The sequence below is a fragment of the Mauremys mutica genome, chromosome 8 (assembly GCF_020497125.1).
Source record: "Mauremys mutica isolate MM-2020 ecotype Southern chromosome 8, ASM2049712v1, whole genome shotgun sequence".
Lineage (NCBI taxonomy): Eukaryota > Metazoa > Chordata > Testudines > Geoemydidae > Mauremys > Mauremys mutica.
In genome coordinates this window covers 60,249-75,294 of record NC_059079.1, presented here as the reverse complement: position 1 = coordinate 75,294, position 15,046 = coordinate 60,249, and the positions used below count along the sequence as shown (strand labels likewise).

Here is a 15,046-nt window from a genome sequence, read left to right as displayed (position 1 = left end):
GAACAAATAGGAGGAGATGAAAATCATGCAGGGTATTGGGCGCTAGAGTGGAGCGGTGTCTGTGGATGTTGACTCAGTCTCTGTTCATCGAGTCGAGCGGATGTAGATGGGATGGGAGAGGGAGGCAGGGATGAGGGCAAGATTAAATGCACCAGTAGTGCTGTGTGTAGTGACTTCATTAGTTTGCAGAGGAATCGTCCAGGAGCCCTCACCGAATGAGAATATGCAGAAGTGGATGTGAGCAGCCTGGGCATCCTTCTAAGGAGACCTCAACAGTCCTCAGGTTTCTGCCTTCTGCCTAACTGGCTGTGAGTAAGCAGTGAGTGCTTGGAATTTTTGTACTCACTGTAATTTTCTTCATAGGCCATTTCCTTCCTTGTTTGGTATGGGGCACTGTGGGATTAAGGCTGGGGAAGAGACCAGTCATACTTGCCAACTTTCACTGGGTAGATAAGAACCCTGAATTCACAATATTCCAAAAATCAAGCTAATCCTATTTCAAATAAGGCCAAAACAAGCCAATTCCTAAGAACCCCAGCACTCAATGACTAGATCTCTCCTGGCGTGCAGTCTGGGACTGTGGTGGGTCCGTTGTGCACCCCTGACTCTCTCTCCCACCTTTGCCCCTGCTTGCCAGAAGTAGCAAGCTACAACGAGCAATAAGCTACAGGCCAAAACCAAGCCCGATTTGTATGTTTTATTTTCCCCCTTGAGATTTGGTGTGTGTGACCAGAGTCTGCTGTGCAAAGTGACTATTTCGGGTGTCGTTGCAAGGGGTGCTTTCTACTTGCAGTCCTACCGGTGTAATGGGAATAGGGTTGAGGGCGGAGCCCCACTGTGTGCGGGAGGGGAAAATAAGAGCCTACCCAAAGTTGCTGACTGAAAGGGTAACTGATTTGTTTTTCCCCCTTGTGCTGTGTTTAGTAGCAAGAGAAAAGAAGTCACAGGCCAGAGTCTACTGCCCTCGTGCAATGGAAAGAGAGCAAGAGCGATGAGTCTGCAAGCGTTGTTGATGCGATGCAGAAGGCGTCCATCTGGGAGCGGAACCGCCACCACTCTCAATGAGATAAGTGTCTTCTTTGGTGATCGCTCTGCTCAAGGCCCATCTTGCTCCTGGTAGGGACGCCCCGTTAGCTGGGGCTGGGTTTGTAAGAAAAGGTTCCTGACTAGTTGTGGTTACAAGGGAGACAATGTCCCCATTTTCAGGGGCTGCTCATGTCTCTGGCTAGGACCAGTGTGTCCTCTGCAGCATATTAAATCCAGGGGGATGACTCCAGCTGGTGAGTTTCTTGACTCCCTCCCATGTTTTTCTCTCTCTCTCTCCTCTAATGTGTTGGCCAACACACACTCTGTCTGTCTGTCTCTCACTCTCTCTCTGTCCTTGCCTCTTCTTGTGCTGTCTTCCTTCGTAGGACACGGGCAGGTGTGTTAGGTGTGCATCCCCACAGGCTAGGTCTTGTGAGCTATGAACAAGTAGGAGACCGAAATGATGCAGGGCAGTGGGCACTAGAGTGAAGCGGTGACTGTGGGTGTTGACTGAGTCTCTGCTCTAGTGGGGCTTGTTGTCAGAGTTGTACCGGTGTGGTGCTCTGCTTTCTCCTTGTTATCACTCGGCTGCGTGCGTGAGTTCCCTCTGTGTGCTGCCCCAGCTCTGCAGATAGCTGACACAGCAGACCTGACGAGAATCCCCAATAACCACAGAGTCCAGTAAGATGCAAAGCCACGTCGGCTAGGTTTATTGCGACCTCGGACACCCGTGCAGGGTTCCCGTAGATTATTTAGTCTACCGGGCGTACTGCGAGAGAGTGCCTCTTGGCAAGGACCCGGCTTAGTGGCGGGACTTTCCACTCCCCCTACGGCCGGACAAAGGCACCTCCCCAGGAATGCATTCTTATACACAGATACAAACAAGTTACACATCACACCTGACGTATGCTTCCACGTAGCAAGGTACAACCTTTCTACGTATTAAGGTACCGCCTTCTACCTTGTACATGTTGGTTCGATCAAAACAACTCTATCCATCATTTTACCCTTTTGCCCCTGTCATTGGGATGGGTCGGCCTGTCCTTCTGTTATCTATGGAATGTTTCAGTAAAGTGTGTTCTAGTGCTATGTTTATGCTAGGTGAATATATGTTTATGCAGCATCAGCCCTTTTTCGTGCCAGCTTCTGTGAGCAGGGCCTACCTCTGGCTCACAGCTTAACTTTGCTTTATGTTAGCAAGGTCTTGACCATTACTTTAGTTCAGGCCTCAGGCCTCATACTGGGCCTTTATCAGGGCCTGCACTTACTACAGGGCTGATGTGGGAGGCAGGGATGAGGGCAAGATTTCACGCACCGATTGAATTTTTTGTAGTGAGGGCTCTTGCTTGGCTTATTTGCTGCACTTGTAGAGGAATTATCCAGGAGCAGCAGCCGGAGGAGAAATTGGCAGACGTGGGCCTGAGGAGCCTGGACATTCTTCTAAGGAGACATGAACAGTCCTCAGCTGTCTGCCTCGTGCATAACTGGCTGTGGGTAAGTGGTCAGTGCTTGGAATTCTTCATCTGTACTTGCTGTGATTTTCTTCACACTTTGCTTCCTTGTTGGGTGTGGGGCTCTTTGGGATTAAGGCTGGGGAAGGGACCAGAGTCACAATTGCTAACTTTCACTGGGGAAATAAGCACCCCGACTTTGACAATAAGCCAAAAATCAAGATAAACCCATTTGAAAACAAGGCCAAAACAAGCCAATCCCTAAGAACCCCAACACTCAATGACTAGATCTCCCCTGGCGTGCGGTCTGGGACTTTGGTGGGCCCGCTGTGCACCTCAACTAGCCGTCCCCTTTGCTCCTCCTTGTCTGTGCTTGCTGGAAGCAAAAAGCTACAAGAAGCAATAAGTTACAAGGCAAAAAGAAGCACAATTTCTACGTGTTTTCCCCACAGGTTTGGTGTGTCTGACCAGAGTCATCTGTGCAGAGTGACTATTTCAGGTGTCGTCGCAAGGGGTGCTTTCTACTTGTAGTCATAAAGGCGTGATGGGAGGAGGGTTCAGGGCAGAACCCCACCATGTGGGAGAGGCAAAAAGAAGCGGCTACCCAACATTGCCAATTGAGATGGTGACTGACTTGTTTTTCCGCTGGATTTAGTACCAAGGGAAAAGAAGTGACAAGTCAGAGTCTACTGCCCTCATGCGATGGAAAGCGAGCGAGAGTGATGGGACTGCGAGAATTATTGATGCCTTGAAAAAGCCGTCCAACTGGGAGTGGAACAGTCATCGCTGTCAATGAGATAAGTGTCTGTTTTGGTGATTGCTCTGCTCACGGCCCACCTTGCTCCTGAAAGGGACGCCCCGTTTGCTGAGGCTGTGTTTGTAAGAAAAGGTTCCTGACTAGCTGTGGTTTTGAGAGAGAGAGAGAGAGAAGAGCCCCATTTTTAGGGGCTGCTCAGTTTTCTGGCCAGGAGCAGTGTGTCCTACGCAGCAGAAGGTTGCATCTAGGAGAATGAGTCCAGGTGGTGAATTGCTTGCCTTTCCCTCGTGTTTCTCTCTCTCTCCTCTAGTGTGTTGGCCAACACTCTTTCTCACTCTGTCCTTGCTTTTCCTTGTGCTGTCTCCCTTCTTAGGATATTGGCAGGCGAGCTACGTGTGCACCCCCACAGGTTGTGTCTTGGGAGCCATAAAGAAGTAGGAGGGGATGAAAATCATGCGGGGCAGTCGGTGCGAGACTGGAGCGATGACTGTTGGTGTTGTGGGGCTAAGACGGATCGAAAGCGATGCAGGGAAGAGGGCCTTAATTGGGCTCTATGTAGTGCAGGAGTTCTCAAACTGGGGTTTAGGTCCTGTCAGGGGGCTGCAAGGTTGTTATTTGGGGGGTTGTGAAATGTCATCCTCCATACTAAACACCACCTTGCTTCCAGCATTTATGATGGTGTTGAATATGCAAAAAGTGTTTTTAATTTATAAGGGGAGGGTCACACTCAGAAGCTTTCTATGTAAAAGGGATCATCAATACAAAAGGTTGAGAACCACTGGTGTAGTGATAGTTCTTGCTTTCCTTTATTAGTTTGCAGAGGAATTGTCCAGGAGTCTCAGCTGGAGAAGAAGCTGGCAGAAGTGGACCTGAACTGCCTGGACATCCTTCTAAGGAGACATGAACAGTCCTCAGCTTTCTGCATTCTGGATAACTGGCTATGAGTAAGAAGTCAGTGTTTTCAATTCCTTATCTGTACTCACTCTTGTTTCCTTCATAGGCCGTGTGCTTCCTCGTTGGGTACGAGGCTCTTTGGGATTAAGGCTGGGGAAGGGACAAGAGTCTCCTGAGCAAAGTGACTATTTTGGGTGCAGTTAAAATGGGTCCCTTCTAGTTGCAGCTGTAAAGTAGTAATGGGAGATGGGTTGAGGGCGGAGCTGTGGGATACGGGAGATGTGAAATGAAGAGACTATGGGACATTGCAGACGGAGATGGTAATTTTATTTTTTTTTCTTCCTTTAACTTCTTCCTTGGTACTAAACCCAGCAGTCACACATCAGAGTCTACTGCCGTCATGCGATGGAAAGTGAGTGAGAGCAGCGAGCCTGTGAGCATTGTTCATGCCAGGCAACAGCCGTCAATGTGGGGGTCGAGCAGACGCCACTGTCAGTGAGATAAGTGTCTGTTTTGCTGAGGGTTCTGCTCACGGCCCATATCCGTTTCTTGCCTTTCTCTGTTTCTCTCTCTCTTCTCTAGTGTGTTGGCCAACACTCTCTGTCTCTGTCCTTGTCTCTCCTTGTGCTGTCTCCCTTCATAGGACACGGGCAGGAGTGCTAGGTGTGCATCCCCACAGGCTAGGTATCAGGAGCTATGAAGAAGTAGGAGGGGATGAAAATCATGCCGGGTAGTGGGCGCTAGAGTGGAGCAGTGACAGTCAGTGTTGACTCAGTCTCTGTTCATCTAATCGGGCTGATGTAGATGAGATGGGAGAGGGAGACAGGGATGAGGGCATTCATAGAGCTCTGTGTAGTGACAGTTCTTGCTTGGCTTTATTAGTTTGTAGAGGAATCGTCCAGGAGCCCCAGCGGGATGAGAATGTCAGAAGTGGACCTGAGCAGCCTGGACATCCTTCTAAGGAAACAAGAATAGTCCTCAGGTTTCTGCCTTCTGCATAATTGACTGTGAGTAAGGGCTCAGTGCTTTGAACTCAGTCATCTGTACTCACTGTAGTATTCTTCATTGACCGTGTGGTTTCTTGTTGGGTACAGGGCTCTGTGGGATTAAGGGTGAGGAGGGGCCAGAGTCTGCTGTGCAGAGTGACTCTGTTGGGTGTTGTTGTAAGAGGTGCTTTGTACTTTTAGTCCTAAAGGTGTAATGGGTAGAGGGCGGAACCCCGCTGTGTGTAAGAGGGGAAAAGAAGAGCCTACGAGACATTTCTGACTGAGACGGTAGCTTACTTGTTTTATCCCCTGGTTTTAGTACCAAGCAAAAAGACGTCACATGTCAAAGTCTACTGCCCTTATGAGTGAGAGTGACGAGACTGTGAGGGTTGTTGGTGCCAGGCAGGAGCTGTCCATCTGGGAGCAGAACAGCTGCTACTATCACTGAGATAAGTATCTGTTTTGCTGAGGGTTCTGCTCACGGCCCACCTGGCTACAGGTAGAGACACCCCGTTAGGTGGGGCTGGGTTTGTAAGAAAAGGTTCCTGACTAGCCGTGGTTTTGAGGGAGACACGGTCCCCATTTTCAGGGGCTGATCATTTCTCTGGCCAGGATCGGTGTGTCCTCGGCAGGAGAAGGTTAGATCCATGAGGATGACTCCAGGTGGTGAGTTGCTTGCCTTCCTCCTCTGTTTCTGTCTCTGTCTTCTCTACTCTACTCTACTCTACTGTGTTGGCCAACACACTCACTCTCTCTCTCTCTCTCTCTCCTGTCTCCCTTCATAGGGCACGGGCAGGAGTGCTACGTGTGCATCCCCTCAGGCTAGGTCTCGGGAGCTATGAACAAGTAGGAGGGGACGAAAATCATGCATTGTAGTGGGCGGGTGACTATGGATGTTGATTGTCTCTCTCCAAGTGGGCTTGATGTAGATAGGATGGGAGAGGGAGGCAGGGATGAGGGCAAGATTACCTGCACCAATTGAATTTTGTGTAGTGATGGCCCTTGCTACGCTCATTTCCTGCGCTTGCAGAGGAATTGTCCAGGAGCAGAAGCTGAAGGAGAAAGCGGCAGACGCAGACCTGAGGAGCCTGGACATCCTTCTAAGGAGACATGAATAGTCCTCGGGTTTCTGCATAACTGGCTGTTCTTCATCTGTACTTGCTGTAGTTTTCTTCATAGGCCGTGTGTTTCCTCCTTGGGTATGGGGCTCTGTGGCTGGGGAGGGGCCAGAATCTGCTCTGCAGAGTGACTATGTTGGGTGCCATTAAGAGGGCCAATGTAGACAGGAGAAAAGGGGCCTGAACCCTGATTACAGGGCGGTCACCCTTTCTTTAGTAAAATACGCCTCCTTTAAACTCGGTGTGTGCGGGGGGCGGGGGGAAATCCCCAATGTGAAAAGATCTGGAAATGAACAGGTAAGGGAGGGATCCTGCTGAGTGTCTCCTTTCCGATCAATCCTCCATCTCTCAGCAACATCCTTCCGGACTTACCTTCCTACCTCACCAAGAAAATAACTTGGTGCTCCCTAACCTTTACCAGAAATGACCCCTTGTCCTTGTGACGCAGTCCTGTTAGTAGGGTTAGGTGCACCACGTGCTGGCTCTGAATACCACCACATGTGCTTACAACACCTGAACATCAACACATTTCAGAAAGGATAGCCATATCAATCCCTTCAGACGTAGCCCTAGGAATCTCCTCTGTCTATCTCCAAAGAGACACAAGGCCTGGAATTTGGACACAGCTGAGGGAGCTGTCCGAATGTCTACAGTTGAACACTTATCAGTGCGACGGTGTGTTTATTGTGCACAAGAAAACACAGGGTCAAAGTTGTGGTTGGTTGAGCGGTGTAACTTGGGCAGGGGAAAAGGACTTGAGGAAGGATGAGGTGGAAGTGAGGGTCTGAAAGGAGCCCCCCACCTCACCTGTTCATTTCCAGACGGTGTGACATTTGCATGGGTTGGGCCATTTCTTGGCTTTTTTGAGAAAAGGGGCGACTTTTTTCTACGGCCTCCACCATACCCTTACAGCTGTCCCTTCGCCACACCATGTTGCGACCTATCCAGGTCAGATGCAAGTAAGATTTCACTTCAAATCTCAAAAAAGTCCAGTAGAAATAAGTGTGGGGGAATTTCCTGTCACTAAGAGAAACGGAAGCTCAAGCCTTCTCAAGCAGTGGGGTGTCACTCAGCCGCAGGCACAAAAAGGCTGCCCTAGTTTAAGCGTTGGAGGGATAAGACCTTGCACCCTGGTTACAGGGCAGTCATTTTGCCGGGCGTGTCAAAGTGACCTGTGGTTTAATTTGCTTGGCAAAGGAGACCCAAACCTTCCTTACAGGGTGGTCCTTAAGCCAGGGATGTTCGAATGGGGCAGAGAGAAAAGCGCCGTAAATGAGACCTCCGTTCCCTCAGGAGAGCGTGGTCTCATTGCCCAGCAAGTGCCAGCAGCCCAAGAGGAGCTAGAAAGGGGAGACCTGCACCCTTCTCACAGGGATTGGTCAGTGGCAAAGAGCATTTTAAAGGCTAGATCCTAAGGAGCTCAAACCCACAGCGACCTTGTGGTGATCTGCGTGTAATGTAATATCTCATTGTAAGGTGACGGGGCCTGCAAGAGTTAGTTAACTCACAAACTGACCTTGACCCATGGGTGAACTTTAAAGACTGGTTAGGAAGATCTGTAAAGGAATAGAGGTTTGAAATGCAGCCTGCATTGTTAGAGATAGACCAGACCTGAGCTAACATTTACCCTTCTATTTCTATAGCTGTGATTCAAAGATCAAAAAAGCACTATTAACATTTAGGAAGACACTGGAGTGAAATAGCATTATTGTCTATATCGGCATCGGCAACCTTTCACAAGCGGTGGGCCGAGTCTTCATTTATTCACTCTAAAATGTATTACTGGCATGCGAAACCTTAATGTTTTCCGGAAGGTCTCTTTAGTTCTATAATATATAGACATACAACACTGGTTTCTATGGTAAAATAAATAAGGTTTTCAAAATGTTTAAGTAGCTTCATTTAAAATTAAATTAAAATGTTGATCTTACACCACTGGCCTACTCAACCTGCTGCTGGTCTGGGGTTCTGTTCCACTAGGCCGCCAGCAGGCTGTGCGGGGCCCTGCCCACATACAGCGGGTAGCTACCTTCTCCCTGGTTCTGGCCCATTCTCTTCCTCTCTCTGCACTGAGCTGAGGGTGGGAGTGGACCGAGCACAGGGCTGGGGCTGAAGGGTCTGGCCCAGGAGCTAGAATGAGGGAGGGGGCTCAGGGTTGGGGCAGGAAGTCTGGGTGTGGGGGCACTTACCTGGGCAGCTCCCATTTGGTGTGAGGGGTGCAGGTGGGAATGTGAGTGGGGGTGCAGGAGCTCCCTTCTGGTGCTCAGGGTGGGGGTGGGGATGTGCAGGGGTGCAAGAGTCAGGGCAGAGGACTGGGGCTATGTGAGGGGGGTGCAGGTGTCAGGGTGGGGGGCTGGATATGTGTGGGGGTACCAGAGTCAGGGCTGGGGTCGGGGGGGGGGTGAAGGAGTCAACAGTGGGCTGGGTGTGTATGAGGGAGGTACGGGGCTCAGAGCAGGGGCCTGGGGGGGCGGCGGTCAGGGCAGAGGGCGGGATGACTGCTCCACTCCCCCAACCCCCCGCCGCTCCTTGTCCCCTGCCCCCCCTCTCCTGGGACCCCTGCCCCTAACTGGCCCCCAGAACCCTATCCCCTATCTAAGCCTCCCTGTTCTTGTCCCCTGACTGCCCCAACCCTTGTCCACACCCCCACCCCCTGACAGGACCCCTAGAACTCCTGAGCCATACAACCCTCCCCCTGCCTCCTGACAGCCCCCCCCAAACTCCTGACTCATCCAACCGCCGCAGCTCCTTGTCCCCTAACCATCTCCTCCAGAGAGCCCCCCACCCTAAGTGTCCCCTGACCCCTATCCAGCCCCCACCCCCTGACAGACCCCAGAATTCCCATGCCGCATCCACCCCCCTGTTGTCTGCCGCCTCCAGCGACCTCCGCCCCTAGCCACCCCCCCAGGATCCCACCCCCTATCCAACCAACCCTGCTCCCTGTCCCCTGACTGCCGCCACCCCTTACCCAACCTGCCCGGCCCCAGATCCCCTTACCATGAGCCTCCAAGCAGAGCCAGCCTATGCTGCCCCGCGGGAGCGCACAGCCCCACCCCTCAGAGCGCTGCGCGCGCGGGAGCAGGGCTCCGGACAAGTGGGGAGCGTCTTTGCCTCCCTGCAGAGCCAAACGGTGCCCACGGGAGCGCGCAGCCCTGGCCCCAGAGCTCTGCGCGTGGTGGCAGGGATCCGGGGGAGGGGCCGGTGGCTTGCTACGCTCAACCCGGTGCTCCAGCCCAGGAGCGCGGACCCTGTGGCTTGCCGTGCTGGCAGGATTTTTAATGGCACCCTGGAGTCCCGGCAGGCAGCTGCGTGCCATTGAAAATCGGCTTCCGTGACGTCTTTGGCACATGGCTGCCGGAGGTTGCTGACCCCTGACCTAGTGTCTCTGTGGCTCCATGAGGGAAATAACTAGTGACACCGTGTGGCCACGCAGGGTAACGCACAGAGCAGTTCCTGCATGGAGCAACAATGACACCGTGTGGCCACGCAGGGTAACGCACAGAGCAGTTCCTGCATGGAGCTACAGTGACACCGTGTGGCCACGCAGGGTATTGCAGAGACCATTTATTGCGTGGAGCAACAGTGACACCGTGTGGCCATGCAGGGTATTGCACAGAGCATTTCCTGCGTGAAGCAACAGTGACACCATGTGGCCACGCAGGGTAATGCACAGAGCAGTTCCTGCGTGGAGCTACAGTGACACCATGTGGCCACGCAGGGTATTGCACAGAGCATTTCCTGAATGGAGCAACAGTGACAACGTGTAGCCACGCAGGGTATTGCACAGAGCAGTTTCTGCGTGGAGCAACAGTGACAAGGTGTGGCCACGCAGGGTGATGCACAGTTGCTCCATGAAGGAAATGCTTTGTCCAGTAGTCAGAGTGCCCACCCCAGGGGCGGCTCTAACAATTTTGCCACCCCAAGCACGGCGGCATGCCGCAGGGGGTGCGCTGGTGGGCACCGGTCCCACGGCTCCGGGGGAGCATCCGCAGGCATGCCTGCAGGAGGTCCACTGGAGTCGCCTGCTGCCCTCCCAGCGACAGGCAGAGCGCCCCCCGCGGAAGGCCACCCCAAGCACACGCTTGGTGCTCTGGGGTCTGGAGCCAGCCCTGGCCCACCCAGTGTGTGTCTTGCTCCATGAGATAAATGCTCTCTGCATTCTCCCAAGAGGCCACCCACTGACACTGCTGTTCCATGAGGGAAATACTTTGTGCATTAACCCCGAGTAGTCCCTCGTTGTCACTGTCCCTTGATGAGGGGAAATGGTTTGTGAATTATCTGGACTGGCCACCCGGTTTCACTCTTGGTCTGGGAGGAAAATACTTAGTGACACCAGGTGGCCACTCGAGGTAATGCACCCAGCATCTCCTTCAGTGCATTCCAGCCTGCCCCCCACCAGGACCCATTCAATCTCCTCCAACCTGCTCCGGCATCCCCAGACTTGCCAGCACTCCGCTCGCCCCACCCCAATCTGCCCCCTGCACGTGGCCCTCCAATCCACCCCATCTGTTCCCCATCTCAGAGCACCCCAACATTTTCCATGACACCCAATCCATACACCTCAACCCCAATTGGCTCCAACCTATTTCTCCTTTGCTGGGCCCCACTTCCCCAGCACTGCATTTCCCCATGCCACCCACAGCCAGCCAGGCTTCCCTCTCCAATTCCTGTTACCCTTCCCAGCCACACTGGGGCCTTTCAACCCCCTCCACCCTGCCCTTACTCTCCAAGGCTTATGAATCCCACATTCCCTCAGTACAGCTTGGGAACCCTAAACCCCTCTACCTCACAGTGCAGTCCCCACCCCCAAATATCATACAACTAAGCCACTGATGCACGGACCCCAAATTCCTACTGAACGTGTCCATTGATCAGCCCCATGGACTTTCTCTCTCCTTTCCTCTCCTTGTGCTGTCTCCCTTCCTAGGACACAGGCAGGCGTGCTAGGTGTGCAGCCCCAAAAGCTGTGTATCGGGAGCTGTGAAGAAGTAGGAGGTGTCATAAACAGTTAGTTAAGGGTTAAGGTTTTTTTCCTACCTGTAAAGGGTTAACAAGCAGTACCTGTGGACACCTGACCAGAGGACCAATGAGGGACAAGATATTTTCAAATCCCTGTGGAGGGAAGTTTTTTTTTCCTGTTCTTTGTTTTCTTAGAGAGTCTCTCTTGGAAGTTGAGGGAGTCCAGACATCTTAATCAAGTCCTCCCAGGTTTCTGCAATAAATTTTTCTATTCAAGCTAGTGAGTATTAGCAAGGAACTAGTATTCTTATACTTTTATTTCTGTATTTGCAATTCTGTGTTTTGCTATAGAATGTCTTTAATTCTGTACTGTTATTGCTTTTACTGAGAAAGAAAGGAGGGGGAATTCTCTCCAGAGATTGATATGTTTAGACCCTGTGTATTGTTCCATCTTAGTTACAGAGACAGTTACTTTCTTTTTAGTCTTTAATAAATCTTTTCTGTAAAGGACTTGGTTGATCTTTCCTTGGGTGGATTCTCAGGGAAAGGGGAGAAGGGAGGCATCCCTCTGTAGTTGGATCCCGGTATCTCTCCTAGGAAAAAGGGAGGGGGGAGGAAGGGTTTATTTCTCCTGGTTGTAAGAACTCCATGGATTTGGGGCTCTTGGGATCCCCAAGGATTTTGGGGAAGGACTGTGTCCCAATACACGTACCTTATTGGGTGGTGGCAGCTTTTACCAGATCTAAACTAGGATTTAAGTTTAGATAAATCCATGCAGGTCTCCATATTGGAACCCAACAGCTCTAAGTGGGGGTGAGACCTATGACAGGAGGGGACAAAAATCCTGCAGGGTAGTGGATAGTGGAGTAGAGCGGTATCTGTTGGCATTGACTCAGTCTCTGTTCATCGAGTGGAGCAGATGTAGATGGGACTGCAGAGGGAGGCAGGGATGAGGGTAAGATTAAACACTGCAATAGAGCTCTGTGTAGTGATAGTTCTTGCTTGGCTTTATTAGTTTGCAGAGGAATCATCCAGGAGCCCTCACCAGTCGAGAATATGGCAGAAGTGGACCTGAGAAGCCTGGACAGCCTTCTAAGGAGACATGAATAGATCTCAGCTTTCTGCCTCCCGCTTAAGTGGCTATGAGTAAGCGGTCAGTGCTTTCAATTCCTCATCTGTACTTACTGTAGTTTTCTTCACAGACCATGTGGTTCCTTGTTGGGTATGGGGCTCTGTGGGATTAAGGCTGGGGAGTGGGCAGAGTCTGCTGTGCAGAGCGACTCTGTCGGGTGTAGTTGCAAGGTGTGCTTTCTACTTGTAGTCCTAAAGGTGTAATGGGAAGAGGGTTGAGGGTGGAGCCCCGCTGTGCAGGAGAGGCGAAAAGAAGAGCCTACAAGACGTTGCTGACTGAGCTGGTAACTTACTTGTTTTATCCCTTGGTTTTAGTGTGAAGGAAAAAGACTTCACGTGTGAGAGTCTACAGCCCTCGTGATGGAAAATGAGTGAGAGTGACGAGATGGTGAGTGTTGTTGGTGCCAGGCAGCAGCCGTCCATCTGGGAGCAGAACAGCCGCTACTATCACTGAGATAAGTATCTCTTTTGCTGAGGGTTCTGCTCCTCCAGGTAGGGACACCCTGTTAGCTGGGGCTGGGTTTGTAAGAAAAGGTTCCTGAATAGCTGTCGTTATGAGGGAGACAAGGTCCCCATTTTCAGGGGCTGGTCAGTTCTCTGGCCAGTAGCAGTGTGTCCTCTGCAGCGGAAGTTAGATCCGGGAGGATGACTGCAGTTGGAAAGTTGCTTGCCATCCTCTCATGTTTCTCTCTTTCTTTTCTACTGTGTTGGCCAACATTCTCTGTCTGTCTGTCTGTCCTTGTCTTTCCTTGTGCTGTCTTCCTTCGTAGCACACGGGCAGGCATGCTCGGATAGCATCCCCACGGCCTATGTAATAGGAGCCATGAAGAAGTAGAAGGGGATGAAAATAATGCAGAGTAATGGGCACGGGAGCGGAGTGGTGACTGTCGGTGTTAACTCGGTCTCTGTTCATCGAGTGGGGCTGATGTAGATGGGATGGAAGAGGGAGGCGGGGATGAGGGCAAGATTTCATGCACCAATAGAGATGTGTGTAGTGATGGCTAATGCATGGCTTTTCCAGCTGCTCTTCCAGAGGAATTGTCCAGAAGCCCTCGACGGAGAAGAAGCTGGCAGAGGTGGACCTGCTCAGCCTGAACATCCTTCTAAGCAAACATGAACAGTCCTCAGCTTTCTGCCTCCCGCTTTACTGGCTGTGAGTAAGAGGTCAGTGCTTTCAATTCCTTATCTGTACTCGCTGTAGTTTTCTTCACAGGCCGTGTGCTTCCTCGTTGGTGTCACGGAGTTTGGGGGAGACAAGGCCCTGTACCCCCGGCTTCCTGCGATTCATGATGACTGTCAGCCAGCCAGTAAAACAGAAGGCTTATTTAGATGACAGGAACACAGTCCAAGACAGGTCTTGCAAGTACAGATCACGGGACCCTTTCAGGTAGGTCCATCTTGGGGGGCCCCAGGGAGGCCAGAGCCCCGTCTGGGCTCCCCTCCATTTTCCCAGCCAGCTCAAATCGGAGACTCTCCAGCCCCTCCTCTCTGGCCTTTGTCTCTTTCCCGGGCCAGGAGGTCACCGGATCTCTTTGCAAAGGGGCCAACTGAAGGTGTCAGAGAACAGAGGAGGGGCCCAGGCTGTTAGTTGCCAGGAGAGAGTGCCGGCCATTCTCTATGCAGACAGTATCACAGGGGCCCTCTAAGGATATGCAAAAATCATACACCCTGATCCCCCACACCTAGATATTTAAGAAAGGCATAGGGAAAACTGAGGCACCCACACAGTATTCAGAGAAAACATTGCAAACATTCCCACTTGGTCACAGTTGGGTATGAGGCTCTTTGGGATTAAGGCTGGGGAAGGGACAAGAGTCTACTGAGCAAAGTGACTATTTTGGGTGCAGTTACAATGGGTCCCTTCTAGTTGCAGGTGTGAAGTAGTTGAGGGCGGAGCCATGGGATACGTGAGCTGTGAAATGAAGACTACTCAACATTGCAGACAGAGATGCTAATTTACTTTGTTCTTCTCCCCTCTGCTGCGTTTAGTGCCGAGGGAAATGAAGTCACACGTCAGATTCTATTGCCCTCATGCGATGGAAAGTGAGTGAGAGCAGCGAGCCTGTGAGCATTGTTCATGCCAGGCAAGAGCCGTCCATTTGGGAGCCAAGCCGACGCCACCGACACTGAGATAAGTTTCTGTTTTGTTGAGGGTTCTGCTCACGCTCCATCTGACTCCAGGTAGAGACGCACCATCGGCTGGGGCAGGGTTGGTAAGAAAAGGTTCCTGACTAGCTGTGGTTTTGAGGGAGACAAGGTCCCCATTTTCAGGGGCTGCTCATGTCTTTAGCCAGGACTGGTGTGTCCTCCTCAGCATATTAGATCCAGGAGGAGGACTCCAGTTGGTGAGTTTCTTGATTCTATCCCACCGTTTTCTCTCTCTCTCCTCTAATGTGTTGGCCAACACACACACTGTCTCTGTCTCTCTCTCTCTCTCTCGCTATCTGTCCTTGCCTCACCTTGTACTGTATCCCTTCACATGACATGGGCAGGTGTGGTAGGTGTGCATCCCCACAGGCTAGGTCTTGTTAGCTGTGAACAAGTAGGGGACCGAAATAGTACAGGGCAGTGGGCACTAGAGTGTAGCAGTGACTGTGGGTGTTGACTGAGTCTCTGCCCTTGTGGGGTGATGTAGATGGGATGAGAGAGGGAGGCGGGGATGAGGGCAAGATTAAATGCACCAATAGAGCTCTGTGTAGTGACGGTACTTACTTGCCTTTATTA

At 51.6% G+C, this 15,046-nt stretch overlaps 1 long non-coding RNA gene across 1 annotated transcript; it reads left to right on the top strand.

Moving 5' to 3' along the window:
* The first annotated feature begins 5,078 nt into the window (after positions 1-5,078).
* LOC123376416 lies at positions 5,079-8,078 on the top strand. The gene is made up of 3 exons (XR_006581781.1): positions 5,079-5,135; positions 5,434-5,780; positions 5,900-8,078. It is a non-coding gene; the product is annotated as an uncharacterized LOC123376416 (long non-coding RNA).
* The last annotated feature ends 6,968 nt before the right edge of the window (positions 8,079-15,046 follow it).